This window comes from Pseudophryne corroboree, chromosome 7 (assembly GCF_028390025.1).
Source record: "Pseudophryne corroboree isolate aPseCor3 chromosome 7, aPseCor3.hap2, whole genome shotgun sequence".
In the NCBI taxonomy this organism is placed as follows: Eukaryota; Metazoa; Chordata; class Amphibia; order Anura; family Myobatrachidae; genus Pseudophryne; species Pseudophryne corroboree.
The window spans coordinates 438,057,420-438,081,745 of NC_086450.1; the positions used below are offsets into that span (position 1 = coordinate 438,057,420).

Here is a 24,326-nt window from a genome sequence, read left to right on the forward strand (position 1 = left end):
GACTGATAATCATTATGATAGGTCAGAATACGTATCAATCCCCCGTTTAAGAACCAATCAGTAAATAGCACTACTGCTATAAGAACAATCAAGGGTCTGAACCCACCGACGCCCTGTGACCAAGCTATCTTGCGAAACGTACGTCAGGAAGAAGGAGGAGAGGCAACAACCTCACGGTCACGTGGTGCGCACACGTGACCGCAACTTAGCCGATCACGGCATAGTTCGTCGCTACGGGAACCAGCCTAACAGGAAGAACAGTGCGGCCGGAGCACAGCAGCGGGCAGTACGCGGGCAGACGCGGCCAGCACCTTCCACACATCAGGATCTCCCTTATCATCTCCCTTATACAAGTAGGACATAGCTTAATGAATGTACACCTGGATGAGGTAATATTTTTGATATATGCACTTTTTCTTTTGTGTGCACGAAAAACTCACATCCACGTGGCAGATCACTTTACCATATGCTTAAGTGACAGTCAATCATCACCAGTAAGTGAACAAGTGCCATTCTGAGTTTGGTCTATATTGCTACCAAAACAGCGGATGCAGATACATCCAATATCTTTTGGAGCTTATCAAACACACAAATGTTTTCTCTCTTTGTAATGCAGAAATCCATGTTGTTTTGAAACACCTAGCTGATGATATATATGGTATATTGTCTGTTTTATTATTTTCCTATTGCCTAAAGATAATTCATGATGGGGCATTAGAGCTGGAGATTGCATTGCTTATATTATATACTTTTTGCACAATCCATGGTGTATTTTCATACATCTATTGATTTTTTTGGAGACCAAATTTGGAGGTTTCCCTCTCTGCATAGTTAAAAGAATATTATAATCTAGAATATCCGATATTCATATGAAATATCTGTGCAGCATAGATGTCTTTTCTACTTGTACTGCGACTGATTTAACCGTGAAAATTTAGATGGGTATCTGAATTCTGTGTTATATCTTTGTGTTATATCTTTGAGAAAAAAAACTCTTGATTTTTCTTACACCAAATCAGCTGCCTCGATACCTGTGGTTCACATAATTACGCAAATCGGCTCTTATTTGTGCCCAATTAGGACACAGCGTGACAAGGGTAAGCATAAGGTCTGCGGTCATACCCCACTGGAGATGCCCAATCTCATCTGATCTTGGAAGCCAAGCAGTGGAGGGCCGGTTTAAGTACTTGGATGGGAGACCACCAAGGAACACCCTGGTACTGCAAATATTTGCCACCCTTTCTGTCACTAAAATAGAGCACTGACTTACATCTCGGTTATGACCTATGATTCAACTACCTGCTAGGATTCAATTCCCATTTGGGATGTACAGCAGTTTTCAAATGATGGTCATATATATACACTAAATGATCAATTTTTTTTTTGACCACAGGTTGTCCTACAGTTGTTTTGTCTGTTCACAAATTCACAGATATACCCATCTCGGCTTATATTAGGTATCTGTACCTTGTAATCTATATACATTTTTCTATATTTTCGCAATGTCACCATTTTAACAAATATTGGCGCTCATTGAACTCCTCAATAATTAATTTTAATGAGAATTATTAAAGTATTGTATTTTAGTCAGCTATTGTGACATCCAGTCATACAACATTATCTGTATAGGAGTGCTTCCCAAAAAGAGTCTTCTTTTTTTTTTTCTTCTTTCCATGTTTACATTGAGAATAACTGACTCGGGGGAGCACCACTGATGGGCAGCTTTTTGATACACAAAAATAAGGAGTGTGTTACCTTATGTATCTGCTTCCTAAAATGAGGATTTGAACCTTGAATTTAATTATCAGTTAATTACAGATAGTTATCATTATACATATACACTTATTACACCAGTGCGGTTTCCAATTTTCTTTTCTTCAACTATCAGTAGATTATTAAAGCAAGTTTGAGTGGTCATTTTTTCATTAGAATTTACAGTACAAACAGTGGTGCAGATGTATTAACCTGGAGAAGGCATAAGTAAGTGATAAACTTGTGATATGTGCAAGGTGCTAAAGGCACAAGGCAAGCATCTCCAAAATGTGCAATCAAATTTTTTCAAACTTTTGTACTGCTGCCTTTATCATCTTGTACATAACAGTGGGTTTGCACTTCCTTATGCCTTCACCTGGTTATTAAATCAACTACACTGGTTTTTTTAAATTAATTTAAATTACATAAAACATTACTCACCAGACAACTGTGGGGATTGCGGATTATCACTTTGGGGGCTCGACAAAAGTGCCAGTGGTGGCACGGCAGCCACTGCAGAGATGCGCCTTCGGAGGGGTGATGCTGGTGCAGGAGCAGAAGCCTGAACACGGGGCCTCTTGGGTGGCCTTGTAGCCACAGTAATGCTGCCCTGTGATGTGCGCCTTAGTGGACGCGGAACAGACTAAGAACCTGTGTGATAGTATCCTCATTATATTTCATATGTAAAATGTGTTTGTCGAAAATGTGGTTACAGTAAAATCTTATCAGCATTCCCACCATCATCAGCTCTAGGCAGGGTTGGCTGTGGCCTGGATGTGCTGCTTCTCTGGAGTACTGTAGAAAGAAGAAGAATGTCGATATGAACATACTCTTTGGTTGTTAAGTGTATTTTTTTCATTTTTTTTGCTTTAAAACATATGTGTTAGCTGCTGTGACTTAAAGTAAGCGATGCTTAGCCTTGCACATTGGCTGTGTATACTTTCAATGTATTAAATTATTTTATTAAAAAAAACATACAGAAATTATAATAATGAGCAATATTATGCTACTTAAAACACATACGTCGTTGCTTTACCAAGCCACAATATTGCATGCTCTTTTTAAATTTTTAAACACAAAAATAAAAAAAATAACACAAATATCTGCACCAAAAAAAATAAAAAATGCATGTCTTTAAAAAAAAACAAAACCAATAAAAATCCAAAACAACACCCAAAAAAAAATTATCCTGGGCAAATTAAAAATAAATAAATAAAAACACAGTCATCACACTTCATTAATAAACTCAAAATAACATTTACTTTGTAAAGCAGACAGCAGAAAATGACCAACACAAGAAGAAACAATCACAATACATAATGGCAAAATAAACATAATTAAGACACACAATACACCATCCCGGCACAACCTGTGTCTCTCCAGATGTAGTGCAACTACACATCCCAGCATGCCCACCAACACATTTGTCATTCACTAAGTATAAAAATGTGGTAAGGCATGATGGGACTTGTAGTTTGACAACAGCTGGAGAACAACAGGGTGGCCTGGCCTGCACTACATCACCAACCCATTTGGGGTGCAACACAAAAAAAAACAAAAAAAAAAAACTAAGGACAAAGCACAGATGTTACAAATCAAGTCATAAATATAAAAAACTCACCATCCGCCCTTGGGCGGTCCGAATCACGGACATGAAGGGCAGAAACCACCTCTGGCGGAATCAGCGAACGCATTGGCTCCTCCCAATCTTTATAAGACGCTCGGAAGGGGTGTCCACCCCCGGTTTGACGGGCAGATTTTGCCTCCTTAGCCATCTTTGCCTTCACACAGCGCTTGATGTCATAGAAGCGTTTCCTACAGGTGTCCTCGGTCCGCCTCACCACACCCTCACTGTTCACAGCAGCAACAACCTTCCCCCATAGGACAGTCTTCCTGCGGGTCGACACCTTTGCTGCATCAGACCCAAACAACTGGCGATGATGCCTCATCAGCTCCCGCACCAGAGCCATGTTTTCTGAGTAACTAAACTTAACATTGCGGCCCGTCTTTGTAGTGGTGCGTGGCTGCGGAGCCACAACACCATCACTATCACTATCACTTGAAAACGCAGCCGCAACCTCCCCCTCCTCCTCACTAACCTCCTCCCTCTCACTCACCTCCTCCACCTCACTCACCTCCTCCCTCTCACTCACCTCCTCCACGTCACTCACCTCCTCCCTCTCACTCACCTCCTCCCTCTTACTCACCTCCTCCACCACACTCACCTCTGACTGTGACATAATCAGAACAAACCACAAAAAACACAGAGAAAAAAAAACAAATAACACACTCCTCCACTACCACTACACACCACACACACACACTCACTCACTCACTCACTCACTCACAAACAGTGACAATAGACTTAACTAAAAAACAAAATACAAAAAAATAGACTTTTAAATAACACCACAACAAGTATAACAAGACTACTTTACACACACAGTACAGCACTCAACAATCACAAAACTCCGCCTCAAAACCTCCACAAACTCCACAAAGCTCACCAACTCCAAATACACCTTCCTCTCTCCTCACCACTAGCTAAACCCACGAGGTGCGGCCGGTTTGGGGCGTTTTTATAGTAATGTGCACAGACACTCCTCCATCACGAATCCAACCAATCACGGACGAGTGACAAAAGCGAAACTTAGGAAAAAAACGCGCCATTGAACGGACAAACACTGCTGTAACCGAAATGTGACGCACATTCGTAACAAAACCACAGAACACGGCTGACAAACAGCAAAATCGGCCGCATTATACCTTCAAAAAGCACGAATGACATCGACATCGGAAAACAGAAAAAATACAAATACGAAAGCTTAGTAAATGAGTCGTAACAAATTCAAAAAGTTGCACAAATACACTTTCGATGTCATTCGTGATGATTCTCACACCAAATCGGTACTAATACGAATCTTAGTAAATTTACCCCCTCTGTGTCTTGTGCAGCAGAATATGTATCTTCTCCAGAGGAATCCATTCCATGTACAATGGAATGTAATATTTTGTCTCAACCTTCCGAATACGAGCCCCAGTGGGTAGCTTCTATTAAGGGAATGATATCCCAGACTTCTACTAGGATTGCGCATTATGAGACTGAATCACAGATTTTAAAACAATATGTGGAGATTTTGTCTGGTTCTGTTCCCCCTACCTCAAAATCCCCTTGTATATACCCAAAGAAATGTGCGCTTGCTCAGATTATGCAAGTCGACACGGACACCGACTCTGACATGGCAGACGGTGATGCGGATATGCGGGGGGGGGGATGGGTGAGGCATCCCTGGCAAGAGGGGTGCAACTCATGATTGAGGCTATTAGGGATGTGTTACACATCACTGACAAACCGCCTGAGCAGGTAGAGGAGGCTTACTGTACAATACGACAATAAGACAATAAGAAAGCCTCCTTGACCTTCCCTGCGTCTAAAGTATTAAACGCATTATTTGAAAAATCCTGGAAAAACCCAGAGAAAAAATTCCAGATCCCAAAAAGGGTTATCGTTGCTTTTCCTTTCCCTGAGGATGATAGGAAAAAGTGGGAAAACCCACCTATAGTTGATGCTTCTGTATCTAAACTGTCAAAAAAGGTGGTTTTACCCGTCATTGGGTCTACCGCTTTGAAAGAGCCGGCAGACCGCAAGATTGAAACTACGCTCAAATCCATATACATTGCTTCAGGCGTGGCGTTGACACCCACTATTGCCTGTGCATGGATATCTAAAGCCATAGTTAAGTGGTCAGGCACATTACTAGAGGAATTAGATTCTATGGATAGAAGTGACATTGAATTGTTTTTGCGTAACATACAGGATTCTGCGGGGTTCATGGTGGAGGCCATGAAGGACCTGGGTCATCTGAATGCAAGGACATCTTCCATGGCTGTCTCAGCACGCAGGGGTCTCCGGCTGCGCCAATGGTCGGCAGACGCGGAATCCAGGAGAAGTGTGGAGAACCTACCCTTCACTGGTCAGGCTCTATTTGGGGAAGCATTGGATGAGTGGATCTCCACGGCAACCGTGGGTAAGTCAACCTTTCTTCCCTCAGCCACTCAGACAACGAAGAAACCCTTTTCTACGTCCACAATGCAGTCCTTTCGGACCGCAAAAGCTAAAAAGTCTAAGCCTCCTACCACTTTCTTCAGAGGTGGTCGGGCTAAATCCAAAACACCTGCACCCGCAGGTTCCCTGTAACAGAAGTCTGCCTCTGTTTCCTCAAAATCCTCAGCATGACGGTGGACCTCACAGCCTGCAGAACGAGCAGGTGGGAGCGAGACTCAGACGTTTCAGTCACGTCTGGGTGTCATCCGGTCTGGATCCCTGGGTACAGGATATTGTGTCCCAGGGGTACAGACTGGAGTTTTAAGAGCTCCCACCTCACAGATTCTTCAAATCAGGCTTACCAGCTTTGCTGACAGAAAGGGCTATCCTGCAGGAAGCCATTCAAAAATTGGTAAGGTCAGATGTCATTGTTCCAGTTCCACCTCATCTGGAAAACAAGGGTTACTGTTCAACCTCTTTGTGGTACCGAAACCGGATGGTTCGGTCAGGCTGATTTTGAACCTGAAATCGTTAAACCGTTATCTGAGGGAATTCAAGTTCAAAATGGAGTCTCTGAGAGCGGTGATCTCAGGTCTGGAGGAGGGAGAATTTCTCGTATCCCTGGATATCATGTGTCGAAGTCAAAAATATTACATAGAAAGAACATACAAACTCTACACACATAAGTCGCTATACTTGCAAATACGTGCAGCGAGCACAGCAGTATATGGTAACACACGCATTTACACGGACATGCCACAGAGATGGATTCGACAATCTTCATTCCGGGAGTGGACAACTGGGAAGCGGATTTCCTCAGCGGGCACGATCTCCATCCAGGAGAGTGGGGCCTCCATCCAGAGGTGTTCACAGAGGTGACGTCTTTGGGATGTACCTCAAATAGACATGATGGCCTCATGTCTCAACAAGAAGCTTCGGAGGTACTGTTCCAGGTCGAGAGACCCACAAGCAGTGGCGGTGGATGCCCTGGTAACTCTGTGGGTGTTCAAGTCAGTGTACGTGTTCCCTTCACTTCCATTCATTCCAAGGATTCTAAAGCTCGTAAAGAGAACAAGAGTTCATGCTATCTCATTGCTCCGGACTGGCCAAGACATGAAGATAGAGCTGAGCTCAGGACGCGTCAGCAATTTCTTCCGAAGGTTGTGTCGGCTTTTTGTATCAACCAACCTATTGGGGTGCCAGTTGCTACTGACTCCTCAATTCCATCTAAGTCCTTGGATGTTGTAAGGGCTTTGAAGATCTATGTAAAGAGGACTGCTCGTCACAGAAAGTCTGTTTGTCCTGTATGAGCCCAGAAAAGTTGGGTGTCCTCCTTCTAAGCAGATGATTTCTCGCTGGATTAGTTTCACTATCCAGCATGCTTATTGTACGGCAGGATTGCCGTGTCCATAATCCGTTAAGACCCACTCTACTCATAAGGTGGGTTCTTCCTGGGGTGTCTCGGCTTTACAACCTTGCCGAGTGGCTACTTGGTCAGGGTCGAACACGTTTGCTAAGTTCTACAAGTTCGATACTTTGGCCTCTGAGGACCTAAAGTTTGGTCAATCAGTTCTGCAGGAATCTCCAAGCTCTCCCTCCCATTCTGGTAGCTTTGGTACATATCCATGGTACTAATGTGGACCCCAGCATCCTCTAGGATGTAAGAGAAAATAGGATTTTAATTACCTACCGGTAAATCCTTTTCTCGTAGTCCATAGAGGATGCCGGGCGCCCGCCCAGTGCTTCATTATCCTGCAGTGGTTACTTGGTTCAGTACTGCTTTGTTCCTGGTTAAGTACTGTGTTGTTACTTGGTTAGGTAAGCTTGTTCAGCTGTTGATGGTTAGCTTGCTTTGCCTAGTATGTGTGAGCTGGTGTGAATCTCGCCACTATCTGTGTAAATTCCTTCTCTCGAAGTTGTCCATCTCCTCGGGCACAGTTTCTATACTGAGTCTGGTAGGAGGGGCATAGAGGGAGGAGCCAGCCCACACTATCAAACTGCCCATGGCTCCTGGTGGACCCATCTATACCCCATGGTACTAATGTGGACCCCAGCATCCTCTACGGACTACGAGAAAAGGATGTACCGGGAGGTAACCAAAATCCTATTTTTTTCTCTTAAGCTCATTAAACGCCCTGTCCCCTGTTTGCTGCTTCATCTTACTGAATAGGATCTAGGTCCAGACAAGAAAACAGTGATTCCAATTTTGACACTTTATTATCACTTATTATTGCAAAGAAAATTCTTTTAAATAAATGTATATATAAAAATTCTCCGACAATTTCTGAGGTTAAATCCTTGCGTCTCCAATGTTAGTTTTCTGAACGCCCGGCCATGATACCTGATGTGGAACGAGGTGCACAGAGGTTTTATAGAAAATGGGATCTTTACATACAACAACTAGATGTGGCAACTCAAACACACGTACAAAAAGTATTAGAATCCATACAATCGTTTTTATTGCGACAGCTGGATTCGTCTCAGACATAGATATTTTTCTTCTATTAAAAAATTGAAAGATATAAAGATCTCTACTGACCTCTAGGCCTACTTAGCTCGCAACACTATTTTGTCTTGTGTCCCTCCCCTTCCCCTTGTCTTGTCTAGACCTGTCCTACTCTCCCCCCGTCCATCCTTTTATTCCTTCTTTCTTGTTCTATTGATTCAACTTTATACAGTGTTTATGCTTTGGGGTTTTTGTTTATACTGATTCTGATATATCAGCTGTTATTTTTGTCATTTATTGGAAATGATAATGGACACGTCTGTTAATATTAATGCATGCTCTTCATTCCATGTATCATTTTCTTGACCAAGTCGTTGTACTGATATCTCCTTTTGCATCTTTTTGAATAATTTTTTTAGTGCTGATATTGTATGTTTGAAACGCTTTATATTTTGTACTGAATTTTTTTTGAAAATCAATAAATTGTTGTTAAAAAAAAAAAAAAAAAAGACAGTCAGCTCCAATGAATGAGCAGTTGGTAATATTGGACAGATGTAATTTAATTGGGTTGGTATTTCAGATGCTGTATAAATATAACTAGTACAAGGTTTCTTGGTTCCTTAATTATGGAAAAATCAGTACATTGTGAATGCAGCATCTGAAAGGAAATAGAATCACTCGTTCAGCCAAGGGTGAATGTTTCTCATGTGTGCGCCTCTGATATCTGCTGGGGTCTGACTCACCAGGCACTGGCATACTCCGATAGTGGAATGAATGAGAACTGGACTTTGACATCAGGGAACAACTTTTGACAGTTTTTTCTTTTTAAATTTAAACTCTAACATCTTCCGAATTGTGTGCCAAGCTTGCTACGTTCCTGACAGGATGTGCGTAAATTGTGGTGTCGAGATGCCACACCACCTGCTAACGCTGGCATTAGCCTTTCAATTAATTGTGATATACACAGTTTCATAGGAAGACTGAAAAGAACGATATCAAACTCAACTTACTTGTCATAAATTCTAACTGAGCTGAAAAAGACAGATAACTATTAAGTTATCCTTGGGTTGTGTGTGTATGTGTGTTGGGGGGGGGGGGGGAAGAGGGGTTTGTGGATTTCTTCCTCACCATAAAAAATGGCAATTGGATTAACTCCCTGTATTTAATCACCCCTATAATGTTTGCTACAAATAAGTCTCTTTAGCCAATAATCATAAAAATTGATTCCATTCCATGTTTTAATTCTGACAGTAAATGTATTATGCAGAAAAAAAGTAAAAACAAAAACAGGTGTACACTCTAAGCAAAACAGTTATAATAAACTCTACAGTATAACATGGAGTAAAATTGAGGTTCTTAGCACAATTTTTGGACCAAAAAATGTGGTCCCACCTACTGTGTCACGGTAACCTCATAAAGTGTAGAATGGTCTCCACGTTCAAGTGTATATACACACAAAATTACAGGGAGGGGGGGGGGGGGAGGCGGACCGCACACTGTGCTATAGTGCCACACAGAAAAAAAAGAGAAAATCCAGGTGCACGCTCAGGCACTCAAGGTGCATACACACTAGACGACATGCTCTACGAGCGACGTCATCTAGTGTTTCCCCCTCCCGGACCGTGCGGCTGGCGACTGGCTGTACACACTGAGCGATATGACGTTCATATCACTCAATGACGTCATGCCACAGCCAGGCAGCTCTTGGATGACAGTCCAGATTGAGCATGCATGCACGGCCGACAGCGAGGGTCGTTAACGAACTGCGGGGCCACGCATCGGTCGTCGTTGCCGGCATACACACTTGCCGAGAAAGTGAACGACGTCGCTCAGGAAGAGTGAAAATGAGCGACATCGTTCATTTTATCGGCAAGTGTGTATGCACCTTTAGAACACAGAACAATTTTAATAAACTCTACAATTGAACATCAGCATCGCCTGCTGATTGCTTGCAGCTCTGAACCAGGCCCTTTATGCTGAAAAGTTATTAGGCAAAATTCTGTATTGACCTCACACATAGTTCTACATATTGATTAGGGCCCTTGTTTTTTTTTTGTGTTTTTTTTCACATGAAGTATTTCTATCAATACGCAAATTCCACAAACAACACAAAACCACAATAGTGCATTATCCTTTAAATCAATCCGAAAAACACGCTGGTGTTTAAGAAAACAATGTGATTTTCCTGGCTATAGGTTGGAGATGTTGGTTATTCCAAGTAAATTAATCCCACCCCACCTTCATAGTGGTCATGAATTAAATGCCCTTACTTGATAAAGGAATTCATAGGACTTATCGATATTTATTTGGTCTTCCTATCCCAAGCTTCTATAGAATAAAGTTTCTCAAGGGGCCATGGAAGAGAAGCAAAATGCAGTATAAAAACCCTTCAATGCACGGGTTTGCGCTTACATTTCACAATAAAAATGAAAGCAGATAAAAATACACTTCAGATTTGGTTGGATTGACTACCAGAGTTGGCACATGTGGGGCGGGATGTAATGCCACTGTAGAACAATGCTGTAAATTGAAACGCGTCAAGGCAAAATATCTGTCAGAAGTCTGTCTACACGTCCACGAGACACCCATGCCACTCCCATTTCGGAGACAGAGACAACCGGCCACCCACAGAGGTTTTGTCGAGGCGCGTATGCATGATGCGGCACATGCGCAGTTCTATGAGTCCGCCTTTGGGCTTGCGTGAGGGCCCTGTCAGGTGATTCCTTCTATTTACTGTAATCCTGAGAACGATCACTTGGTGAGATGAGTGAACTGTACTAATTAAAATTAATTTGTTGTGGTCTTATAAATACTAAAGTGTAATGTTTGCAAAGCAAACATGCTTCATTAGTTATCGTTGTTAAACGTAATAAAAAAAACGAGGAGTTCAGTAGGAAATAATTAGAATTAACACCCCTCCTCCCCTTCTTTCCTCGAAAAAAAACATTTCTCCTATCATTTGCAAGGGTATCAAACGCGACACTGCAATGGTAATCGCTACTAGATACTTTAACTATTTTCAACCCTTTATGATGATTTCAAGTGAACCCTGTATGCCCACTGTGGATAACATCTTATGGAGACATTGTACATCAAAGCCTCACATCAGCATTGAAATGCGCCTGATCTATCAAAGCCTCTTCTGTATCTATATTTTGCTCAGGAAGAAACTTTGATGAATCATTCCCTGCATAATAAAATAAAAAAATAAAAAATTCAGGAAATAGCTCTATATTTTTTTTTTTTTTTTTAGCAAGATTTGCATTTCTTGAAGCCAATGAAAGTCTACGGTGAGGCGTCAGCTATTTGAGTATCCCAGATTGCTGCAGAAACAATGCCCTAATTATTTGTTGGCATCTGTGCCATAAAATAACCGGCTGTAGTGTATTTCAAGAACGCGAGGAGGATACCCAGTGCCAGGTTTGTGACTGGGAAATTAATTAAGGGGATGACGAGCAATGAGGAACAATCTGCCAAGAAAATGCATTTTATAGGTAAGTTACTGAAGATATATAGGGGGTAAATTTACTAAGATGGGAGTTCTATTTAAGATGGGATGTTGCCCATAGCAACTAATCAGAGTCTACTTCTCATTTATCTTGCATCTTCTAGAACGTAATACCTGGATTCTGATTGGTTGCTATGGGCAACATCCCATCTTAAATAGAACTCCCATCTTAGTAAATTGACCCCATAGAGAGCAGCGTCATTATATCTGTTCTGCGTGTGATCAGTGGTTGCAGTGGGAGTGTAGAAGTGGTGGTACAGTAAATGTAACTGGAAGGCCGGATTTTTATAGGATTATGTTAATTTTAGATGCTTCATAACACTATTTAATAAAATACAGAAATATATTATGTGATAGCACTTAATGTGCCTGATTCACAGCCACACGCAATGCCAAGACTGATAATATGCACAGACTGATAATATCCAGTTTGCATTTATCTGGCCGTATTAGTAAAGTACATCCTGTGTGCGGAGACAGATGCTGAGAGTGGTGCTGAATAATAATAAATATAACTTCAGGTTTGTACATTCTGCTGAGGGGAACAGCGGCGGCTCCTACTTACATTTGGTAGGGGGGCTGCCACTACCCTCGTGCCTGGAGAGGAGACAGCCAATCCCCAAGTTCTGGCATCTAAGCGACAGATCCGGCAGGTGCCGGGACCGGTGCATGCACAGACACCGTAGCGTAACTGCGCATGTGCAAACCCCTGGCTTCTATGGACTGCACCGACTGCAGACCATAGAAGATGGATTGGGCTGCGCAAATGGCAGGGAGTGGCTTCCTACATGAAGCCAGCTCTCTGCTTATCGCTGCCTGGTCTGGTAGTCCCAGAGGGAGGAAACACATCCCAATGGGACTGCTTGTATTGTCTGTGACTGACAGGTAGGATAGTAGAGCCCGTGCAGTGACATATTGTATTTGACTTCGCTGACACTGAGCTGGGTGGTGGATTTTACCTACAGCCCATAGGAAAAATCTGCCACTGTAGGGGAAGCTCCTAGATAAAGCTTTGCTAGCACATCAGTTTAAGCGTGTCTCTATTTCAGAGTTATACAACAGCAGCCATTATCCTGGAGAACAAAATGCACTGAAGCCTATGTAAAAAGCTCAGCAAAAGTGGCTTCTGCATTGGAGACAAATTGTTTGTGACAATTGATCACCAAGGGCCTGATTCTGAGTCCAACACATTCTCAACCACTTCCATCTTGCCGCTGCAGTCTGCTTGCTATCTTTGCCGTCTATCCATCCGTCTTCACTTTCGTCCTAATCGGGCTTCCAGTGGTGAGTTGGTATATTCAACTGAAGTCAAAAAACTGCAGTCTGTCGAAAAGACGGCAGTTTTCGTCTTTTTAAGGTCGAATCCTGATTCGACCTATTCAATATATCCCTAAATTTTTCGACAAGCGAATAGCTGCCGATCCATGTGCTTGTCGGTTTTGGCCCCCTTTTCGACCATCTCAGTCCGACATCAAAAGACGTCGAACTGAGATGTGGGACCTTAGTGAAGGACGGGGTGGGGGAGAGCTGCAGGAGAGCCACGGGGCGGGGGGGGGGGAATGAGAGGGGGGTGTAGCAGTGCTGGAGGATGTATCACAGCCGCCGCTCCCGGCAGCGACCACCCGGCTCTGTCAGGGAGAGGCAGAGAGCCGGGGGGGGGGGGGGGGAGAGCCGCGGGCAGACGGGGGAGAGCAGCGTCAGCCGCTACTGTAGCGCTGCTCTCCCCCGTCTGCCCGCGGCTCTCCCCCCTCACATCTCAATTCGACTTTTTTAAAAGTCGAATTGAAATGTCATTTGAATAGCCCAGGTCGGATCCATTCCGACAAATGAATGTCGGAATGGATCCGACTTAAATTGAATATACCATTAGACTGCACATAGGGGAGAAGTGATGGTATAACATAGTGTTGTGTACCGACTACCTTCATTCACTGTGTAGGAGGATACCTTTCCTGACATGTTGTTGTTTCTACCTCATATGAGGTGACAAATATGGCCGTCTGTGCAGATATAAGGACTGCTGATTAGGTACTCTGAACACAATGGACGCTTGTAGGCTTGGAAGGATTTGCGTTCCAAAGATGTGCTCCAATAATATGGTCAGCCGCACACAGCTCAAGATGTGTTCAGCTGTACAACATTACCATTTGTACCAGGCATACTGTACGTCAGGAGTGACAAGTGTGTCTACCTAGGCTTGACTATGGGGTTGAGATGTTGGTTCACAGTTGACCTCAATAGTGTAAGTACAGGTGCTGGCATGACACTAAACTTACGCCAAACACTTTGAAAAAGTCACGTGGAGCGTGACGAAACACGTTAGGACCCGCCTCTCTACACACCTTGCTCAGGTGTCTCACATTTGGTGCAGAGCTCAGCTTTCTCAGACGGCAACGCTCCTGACTGATCTCTGCTCCCAGCAGCCGCTGTCATTTACGCCGCATAAGCCAGCCGACTACATACAGCATTCCGTCTCCTCTCCGCTGCACAGCACTTGTGGGCAACGCAGGACACCAGACCGGGGACGCCCGGTAAACGGACCAGCCCATCGGAGAGGTATTAATAACTGAATGACTTCCTGGCTATACATACTTAATTCATCATTGGAGCTCTACAATTGCACCTTTTGCTCACTGCTGTGTACCATCAGCAGCACTCTTTTTCAGCTACGGAACACGGACTTCAGCATTACACATTACAGCTGCAATATGATACAAGTCCTTTAATTGTGCTGACACTTTGAGACAAGTGACTGAGTAATATCCATTCATGTTCTATTGTTTTTTATTTCATTACATTTTACAGTTTTTTAATAAATTTGTTCAACTTTATAATTGATACGTTGGCTCTCTCTATTGAATATATCACATCATATTTCTGAAATTCAGCACAGCCATTTTCTCTCTTGTTTATTCCTTGCTACACTATAACACATATAGTTGTTTGGCTAGCGCAGGATTTCTGAAATAGGTTCAATACACACTCTCAATTTTATGTTTATCCTCTGCTGAGGCGCTTTTTCAGCAGTTAATAAACTTTGGTTTTGTTCTTCTATTTGGGTACATGTTTGTTTGCTGTGTCCTGCAGAGCAGTGCCCCCTAATCCTGCTAAATTGCAGTCAAGTCTCCCTGTCTGTCTACGGGTATAGGGGCAAGTACATGGAGAGGCAGCATTGTATACTTCTAGAGGGAAGACTTAATGGAGGGACACAGCGTGTCAGCAGTCTCATAAATATCATTCCAGATAAGTGCAACAGATTCGCTTGCAGTGTTCATAGAGCAACGCAGTGTTCTTTTAGATTATTGTGACTCAAATAACCCAGCGCATAAACAGGAAGACGTTTTCTGAATAAACCTTCACAAAACACAAATTAATTTGCCACATTTTACAACATGTTTACAATAACATTGGAGGGCAAGAATGGAAATAGGCTGGGGGTACAGTACAGGAAACGGTTAGAACTTTAGAAACTTTTGACTATTTGCAACCCACCTACATCTTCCAGGCTCCACACCTGATCATTATTAAAATAAATTTGATAGGAAATAGTGATACCACTGAGTCGCACTTCATTGACGAGCTGTATACAATTCATTATATGCTATATACAATTTAACCATATCTTTTTAGGGCCCACGTTAAGCTCACACCCAGATTCATTAGATAGCAAAGCAATAGCATGGACCGAGGTCTGGAACATCTCTGCCAGTACGCTAGAATACTCCTCCATGTCCTGCACTGCTTTCCACGTGGAGCCGGGCTGCCTAGTTAGCAGGTCCATAGAGGATTTAATGCTGCAGGGATGGCTGTACCTCCTGCTGGTGTGGAAGAGAGAGCTTCCTCTACTTCCAGGCGGAGCTGTTAATCATTTCTCTAGCCAGATGGAAGCTGGAGAGCATCATTAGCTCCCTATAGGATACTTGTTAATTCGCCAACCAGAAATCCACTTGCGGAAAAGGCAGAAAAAGACCTTTTGAACCAGATGCAACTCACCCTGCGCATATCTATCTATCTATCTATCTATCTATCTATCTATCTATCTATCTATCTATCTATCTATCTATCTATCTATCTATCTATCTATCATCTATCTGCCTGTCTGTCTGTCTTTCTATTTATTTATTTTTCTCTAACGTCCTAGTGGATGCTGGGGACTCCGTCAGGACCATGGGGATTAGCGGCTCCGCAGGAGACAGGGCACAAAAATAAAGCTTTAGGATCAGGTGGTGTGCACTGGCTCCTCCCCCTATGACCCTCCTCCAAGCCTCAGTTAGGTTTTTGTGCCCGTCCGAGCAGGGTGCAATCTAGGTGGCTCTCCTAAAGAGCTGCTTAGAAAAAGTTTTTAGGTTTTTTATTTTCAGTGAGTCCTGCTGGCAACAGGCTCACTGCAACGAGGGACTTAGGGGAGAAGAAGTGAACTCACCTGCGTGCAGGATGGATTGGCTTCTTAGGCTACTGGACACCATTAGCTCCAGAGGGATCGAACACAGGCCCAGCCATGGAGTCCGGTCCCGGAGCCGCGCCGCCGACCCCCTTACAGATGCCGAAAAGCGAAGAGGTCCAGAAACCGGCGGCAGAAGACTTTTCAGTCTTCATGAGGTAGCGCACAGCACTGCAGCTGTGCGCCATTGTTGTCACACTTCACACCAGCGGTCACGGAGGGTGCAGGGCGCTGCAGGGGGCGCCCTGGGCAGCAATGAGAATACCTTGTTCTGGCTAAAAAATACATCACATATAGCCCATGGGGCTATATGGATGTATTTAACCCCTGCCAGGTCTCACAAACTCCGGAGAAGAGCCCGCCGAAATAGGGGGCGGGGCCTATCTCCTCAGCACACAGCGCCATTTTCCTGCTCAGCTCCGCTGCGAGGAAGGCTCCCAGGACTCTCCCCTGCACTGCACTACAGAAACAGGGTAAAAAAGAGAGGGGGGGGGCACTTTTTTTGGCGTTTTTGATATATATTAAGCTGCTATAAGGGAGACAACACTTCTATAGGGTTGTTCCTATATATTTATAGCGCTTGGGTGTGTGCTGGCAATACTCTCCCTCTGTCTCCCCAAAGGGCTAGTGGGGTCCTGTCTTCGATAAGAGCATTCCCTGTGTGTCTGCTGTGTGTCGGTACGTGTGTGTCGACATGTATGAGGACGATGTTGGTGTGGAGGCGGAGCAATTGCCGGTAATGGTGATGTCACCCCCTAGGGAGTCGACACCGGAATGGATGGCTTTATTTATGGAATTACGTGATAATGTCAGCACATTACAAAAATCAGTTGACGACATGAGACGGCCGGAAAACCAGTTAGTACCTGTACAGGCGTCTCAGACACTGTCAGGGGCTGTAAAACGCCCTTTACCTCAGTCGGTCGACACAGACCCAGACACGGACACCGAATCTAGTGTCGACGGTGAAGAAACAAACTTATTTTCCAGTAGGGCCACACGTTATATGATCACGGCAATGAAGGAGGCTTTACATATCTCTGATACTGCATGTACCACAAAAAGGGGTATTATGTGGGGTCTGAAAAAACTACCTGTAGTTTTTCCTGAATCAGACGAATTGAATGAAGTGTGTGATGAAGCGTGGGTTAACCCCGATAGAAAACTGCTAATTTCAAAGAAGTTATTGGCATTATATCCTTTCCCGCCAGAGGTTAGGGCGCGCTGGGAAACACCCCCTAGGGTGGATAAGGCGCTCACACGCTTATCAAAACAAGTGGCGTTACCGTCTCCTGAAACGGCCGCCCTCAAGGATCCAGCAGATAGGAGGCTGGAAACTACCCTGAAAAGTATATACACTCATACTGGTGTTATACTGCGACCAGCCATCGCCTCTGCATGGATGTGCAGTGCTGGGGTGTTTGGTCGGATTCCCTGACTGAAAATATTGATACCCTGGATAGGGACAGTATTTTACTGACTATAGAGCATTTAAAGGATGCATTTCTATATATGCGAGATGCACAGAGGGATATTTGCACTCTGGCATCGAGAGTAAGTGCGATGTCCATATCTGCCAGAAGAAGTTTATGGACGCGACAATGGTCAGGGGATGCGGATTCCAAACGGCATATGGAAGTATTGCCGTATAAGGGGGAGGAATTATTTGGGGTCGGTCTATCGGATTTGGTGGCCACGGCAACAGCCGGGAAATCCACCTTTTTACCTCAGGTCCCCTCCCAACAGAAAAAGACACCGTCTTTTCAGCCGCAGTCCTTTCGTTCCTATAGGAACAAGCGGGCGAAAGGACAGTCATATTTGCCCAGAGGCAAAGGAAAGGGTAAGAGAGTGCACCAAGCAACTTCTTCCCAGGAGCAGAAGCCCCCCCCGGCTTCTGCAAAGCCCTCAGCATGACGTTGGGGCTTTACAAGCGGACTCAGGGGCGGTGGGGGGTCGACTCAAGAATTTCAGCGCACAGTGGGCTCACTCACAGGTGGACCCCTGGATCCTGCAGATAATATCTCAGGGTTACAGGTTGGAATTCGAGAAGTCTCCCCCTCGCCGGTTCCTAAAGTCTGCTCTGCCAACGTCTCCCTCAGACAGGGCGACGGTATTGGAAGCCATTCACAAGCTGTATTCTCAGCAGGTGATAGTCAAGGTACCCCTCCTACAACAGGGAAAGGGGTATTATTCCACACTATTTGTGGTACCGAAGCCGGACGGCTCGGTAAGACCTATTCTAAATCTGAAATCTTTGAACCTGTACATACAAAAATTCAAGTTCAAGATGGAGTCACTCAGAGCAGTGATAGCGAATCTGGAAGAAGGGGACTTTATGGTGTCCCTGGACATCAAGGATGCTTACCTGCATGTCCCAATTTGCCCTTCACATCAAGGGTACCTCAGGTTCGTGGTGCAAAACTGTCATTATCAGTTTCAGACACTGCCGTTTGGATTGTCCACGGCACCTCGGGTCTTTACCAAGGTAATGGCCGAAATGATGTTTCTTCTACGAAGAAAAGGCGTATTAATTATCCCTTACTTGGACGATCTCCTGATAAGGGCAAGGTCCAGGGAACAGCTGGGGGACGTAGTAGCACTAACCCAAATAGTGCTGCAACAGCACGGGTGGATCCTGAATTTTCCAAAATCTCAATTGACCCCGACGACACGTCTGCTGTTCCTGGGAATGATTCTGGACACGGTTCAGAAAAAGGTGTTTCTTCCGGAGGAGAAAGCCAAGGAGTTATCCGAACTTGTCAGGAACCTCCTAAAACCAGGGAAAGTGTCTGTGCATCAATGCACAAGAGTCCGGGGAAAGATGGTGGCTTCTTACGAAGCGATTCCATTCGGCAGATTCCACGCACAAACTTTTCAGTGAGGATCTGCTGGACAAATGGTCCGGATCGCATCTGCAGATGCATCAGCGGATAACCTTGTCGCCACGGACAAGGGTGTCTCTTCTGTGGTGGTTGCAGAGTGCTCATCTGTTAGAGGGCCGCAGATTCGGCATACAGGACTGGGTCCTGGTGACCACGGATGCCAGTCTGAGAGGCTGGGGAGCGGTCACACAGGGAAGAAACTTCCAGGGAGTATGGTCAAACCTGGAGATGTCTCTTCACATAAATATACTGGAGCTAAGAGCGATTTACAATGCTCTAAGCCTGGCAAAACCCCTGCTTCAGGGTCAGCCGGTGTTGATCCAGTCGGACAACATCACGGCAGTCGCCCACGTAAACAGACAGGGCGGCACAAGAAGCAGGAGAGCAATGGCAGAAGCTGCAAGGATTCTTCGCTGGGCGGAAGATCATGTGATAGCACTGTCAGCAGTGTTCATTCCGGGAGTGGACAACTGGGAAGCAGACTTCCTCAGCAGACACGATCTACACCCGGGAGAGTGGGGACTTCATCCAGAAGTCTTCCACATGATTGTGAACCGTTGGGAAAAACCAAAGGTGGACATGATGGCGTCTCGCCTCAACAAAAAACTGGACAGGTATTGCGCCAGGTCAAGAGACCCTCAGGCAATAGCTGTGGACGCTCTGGTAACGCCGTGGGTGTTCCAGTCAGTGTATGTGTTTCCTCCTCTGCCTCTCATACCAAAAGTACTGAGAATTATACGGCAAAGGGGAGTAAGAACGATACTCGTGGCTCCGGATTGGCCAAGAATAACTTGGTACCCGGAACTTCAGGAGATGCTCACGGAAGATCCGTGGCCTCTACCTCTAAGACGGGACCTGCTTCAGCAGGGACCGTGTCTATTCCAAGACTTACCGCGGCTGCGTTTGACGGCATGGCGGTTGAACGCCGAATTCTAAGGGAAAAAGGCATTCCGGAAGAGGTCATTCCTACACTGGTAAAAGCCAGGAAGGAGGTGACTGCACAACATTATCACCGCATTTGGAGAAAATATGTTGCGTGGTGTGAGGCCAGGAAGGCCCCCACGGAGGAATTTCAATTGGGTCGATTCCTACATTTCCTGCAAACAGGATTGTCTATGGGCCTCAAGTTGGGGTCCATTAAGGTTCAAATTTCGGCCCTGTCGATTTTCTTCCAGAAAGAATTGGCTTCAGTTCCTGAAGTCCAGACTTTTGTAAAAGGAGTACTACATATACAGCCCCCGGTTGTGCCCCCAGTGGCTCCGTGGGACCTTAATGTAGTTTTGGATTTTCTCAAATCCCATTGGTTTGAGCCACTCAAATCGGCGGATTTGAAATATCTTACATGGAAAGTAACCATGCTACTGGCCCTGGCTTCAGCCAGGAGAGTGTCAGAATTGGCGGCTTTATCGTATAAAAGCCCATATCTGATTTTCCATTCGGACAGGGCAGAACTGCGGACGCGTCCTCATTTTCTGCCTAAGGTGGTGTCAGCGTTTCACCTGAACCAGCCTATTGTGGTGCCTGCGGCTACTAGCGATTTGGAGGATTCCAAGTTGCTGGACGTTGTCAGGGCATTGAAAATATATATTTCAAGGACGGCTGGAGTCAGAAAATCTGACTCGCTGTTTATACTGTGTGCACCCAACAAGCTGGGTGCTCCTGCTTCTAAGCAGACGATTGCTCGTTGGATTTGTAGCACAATTCAACTTGCACATTCTGTGGCAGGCCTGCCACAGCCTAAATCTGTCAAGGCCCATTCCACAAGGAAGGTGGGCTCATCCTGGGCGGCTGCCCGAGGGGTCTCGGCATTACAACTCTGCCGAGCAGCTACGTGGTCGGGGGAGAACACGTTTGTAAAATTCGACAAATTTGATACCCTGGCTAAAGAGGACCTGGAGTTCTCTCATTCGGTGCTGCAGAGTCATCCGCACTCTCCCGCCCGTTTGGGAGCTTTGGTATAATCCCCACGGTCCTGACGGAGTCCCCAGCATCCACTAGGACGTTAGAGAAAATAAGATTTTACTTACCGATAAATCTATTTCTCGTAGTCCGTAGTGGATGCTGGGCGCCCATCCCAAGTGCGGATTGTCTGCAATACTTGTACATAGTTATTGTTACAAAGAAATCGGGTTGTTATTGTTGTGAGCCGTCTGTTCAGAGGCTCCTACGTTGTCATACTGTTAACTGGGTTCAGATCACAAGTTGTACGGTGTGATTGGTGTGGCTGGTATGAGTCTTACCCGGGATTCAAAATCCTTCCTTATTGTGTACGCTCGTCCGGGCACAATATCCTAACTGAGGCTTGGAGGAGGGTCATAGGGGGAGGAGCCAGTGCACACCACCTGATCCTAAAGCTTTATTTTTGTGCCCTGTCTCCTGCGGAGCCGCTAATCCCCATGGTCCTGACGGAGTCCCCAGCATCCACTACGGACTACGAGAAATAGATTTATTGGTAAGTAAAATCTTATTATCTGTCTGTCTTTCTATTTATTTATCTGTCTGTCTATCTGTTTGTCTTGTCTATTAATCTATCTATTAATCTGTCTGTCTTTCTTTATCTATCTATCTATCTATCTATCTATCTATCTATCTATCTATCTATCTATCTATCTATCTATCTATCTATCTATCTATCTATCTATCTCTGTCTATTTATCGGTCTGTCTGTCTATCTCTATCTATCTATCTATCTATCTATCTATCTATCTATCTATCTATCTATCTATCTATCTATCTATCTACCGTATATACTCGAGTATAAGTCGACCCGAATATAAGCCGAGGCACCTAATTTTACCACAAAAACCAGGGAAAACTTATTGACTCGAGTATAAGCCTAGGGTGGGAAATGCAGCTCTAGCTGTACACAGCCCTCAGTGCCAGATATGCCCTCATACTGCCAGATATGCCCCCACAGTGCCAGATATGCCCTCATACTGCCAGATATGCCCCCACAGTGTCAGATATGCCCTCATACTGCCAGATATGCCCCCACAGTGCCAGATATGCCCTCATACTGCCAGATATGCCCCACTGTGCCAGATATGCCCTCATGCTGCCAAATATGCCCCACAGTGTCAGATGTGCAAGATATGCCCTCATGCTGCTGCCAGATGTGCCCCTCATGCTGCTGCCAGATATGCCCTCATGCTGCTGCCAGATATGCCCTCATGCTGCTGCCAGATATGCCCCTCATGCTGCTGCCAGATATGCCCCTCATGCTGCTGCCAGATATGCCCCTCATGCTGCTGCCAGATATGCCCCTCATGCTGCTGCCTGATATGCCCCCTCCCCAAGTGCCAAATATGCTCCCCCAGTGCTGTTACTTACCCCTCCGTCGATCCCGCGCTGTCTTCTGAAGGAGGGACACGGAGCGCACAGCGCGCGGCTCTCCTGTGTCCCTCCTGCATCTCCGGCGGCCGCGGCGGGTCTATTAAAGGAAGTGCTGGTTCGTGATCAGAGGTCACGAACGGGTACTTCCTTTAATAGACCCGCCGCTGCCGCCGGAGATGCAGGAGGGACACAGGAGAGCCGCGCGCTGTGCGCTCCGTGTCCCTCCTTCACACTGCACTCCCTGTCACTGTGCACTGACTCGAGTATAAGCCGAGGTGGCTTTTTCAGCACAAAAAAAAGTGCTGAAAAAGTCGGCTTATACTCGAGTATATACGGTATCTATCTATCTATGTCTGTCTCTGTTTATCTATCTATCTGTCTTTCTATTTAGTTATCTGTCTGTCTATCTGTCTGTCTGTCTGTCTGTTTATTTATTTATCTGTCTGTCTATCTGTTTATCTATCTATCTATCTATCTATCTATCTATCTATCTATCTGTCTATCTATCTATCTATCTATCTATCTATCTATCTATCTATCTATCTATCTATCTATCTATCGTCCTCCTATAGATGGATCACAAAATTTGACTTAATACCTTTTTTTATTATTTGAATTATGGATAAATGTAACTTATCACAGCAGTGAGAAATTAAAGTTCGTCCAGATGTATTGGCACGCGCAGGGATCGAGCGGTTCACCCCCAATTACGGGACTGCTTTGGGGGGATTCTAATGCATGCAGCAGCAGAGAAGCATTGTTCTGTAGAAAGTACCTGCCAGGGGCGTGGCCGTGCATGCTATGATGTCACTGTCACACCCCCTCATCCCGTTTTGTATTCTGACAAAATTGTTAGGTATGATCATATAATGATTACATCCTTCATTTATTTGCTATTAATCTCATTGTTCTCTGGGAATATAGAGGTAAGTATGAGAAGTTGAGATTGATGCCTTTTGCACCTGGGTTTTATTACTGGCTTTTGTTGATAACTTGGTAACTACACTACACAGCCTCGTATTCCACAGTATACTAACTCACTGACATATTGTTACTGCATCGTTGCTTGATGCACATTTTTAAAGGGCTAATATTGAATTGGCTGCACAATCTACATCACACTGACTTCTTAGGGTTCAGTACTCTGGCCATTGCTGTTTAGCATATTGATTAATGACCTAGGAGTGGGCCTAGAAAGAACACTGTAAATTTTCGCAGACGATACTAAACTGTGTCGAGTAATTAATTCAGATAAGTATATTGAGTCTCTACGGAATGACTTATCCAGACTGGAGGACTGGGCAGACAAATGGAGAATGAGGTTCAATAATATAGAAAAATGTAAAGTTATGCACTTTGAGATTAAGAATAATCCGGTCAGCATATAAACTAAATGGCAAAAATGTAGAGATAACGGTGGTTGAAAAGGATTTGGGAGTGCTCATCGATAATAGACTCAGTAGCAGTACGCAATGTCAAAATGCAGCAACAAAAGCAATTAAGGTGTTAGCATACATAAAACGGGGAATGGAGACAAGGGATGAGAGTGTAATCCTGCCACTGTATAAATCATTGGTACGGCCGCACCTGGAATATTGTGTACAGTTCTGGGCACCGCACTATATAAAAGATATCTTGGAACTAGAAAGGGTTCAGAGACTGGTTAAGGGGTTAGAGGCACTGAATTATGAGGAAAGACTTACAAGGTTAGATATGTTTACACTGGAAAAGAGGCGGCTGACAGGGGACATTATTAATGTTTATAAATACATTAAGGGACAATACAAGGATTTATCAGATGATCTGTTTATAAAAAAAACGCTACACAGGACACGAGGATACCCCCTGAGGTTAGAAGAATTTTTTTTTATACACAACGGAGGAAAGGGTTCTTTACAGTAAGAGCAGTAAGGATTTGG

At 44.6% G+C, this 24,326-nt stretch overlaps 1 protein-coding gene and 1 pseudogene across 2 annotated transcripts in view; both read left to right on the top strand.

The window, feature by feature from the left end:
- The window catches only part of RAB26 (RAB26, member RAS oncogene family), a 481,534-nt gene that overhangs the window by 195,778 nt on the left and 261,430 nt on the right, over positions 1 to 24,326 (top strand). The window lies entirely within an intron of this gene.
- LOC134947197 (5S ribosomal RNA) lies at positions 1,109 to 1,229 on the top strand (annotated as a pseudogene).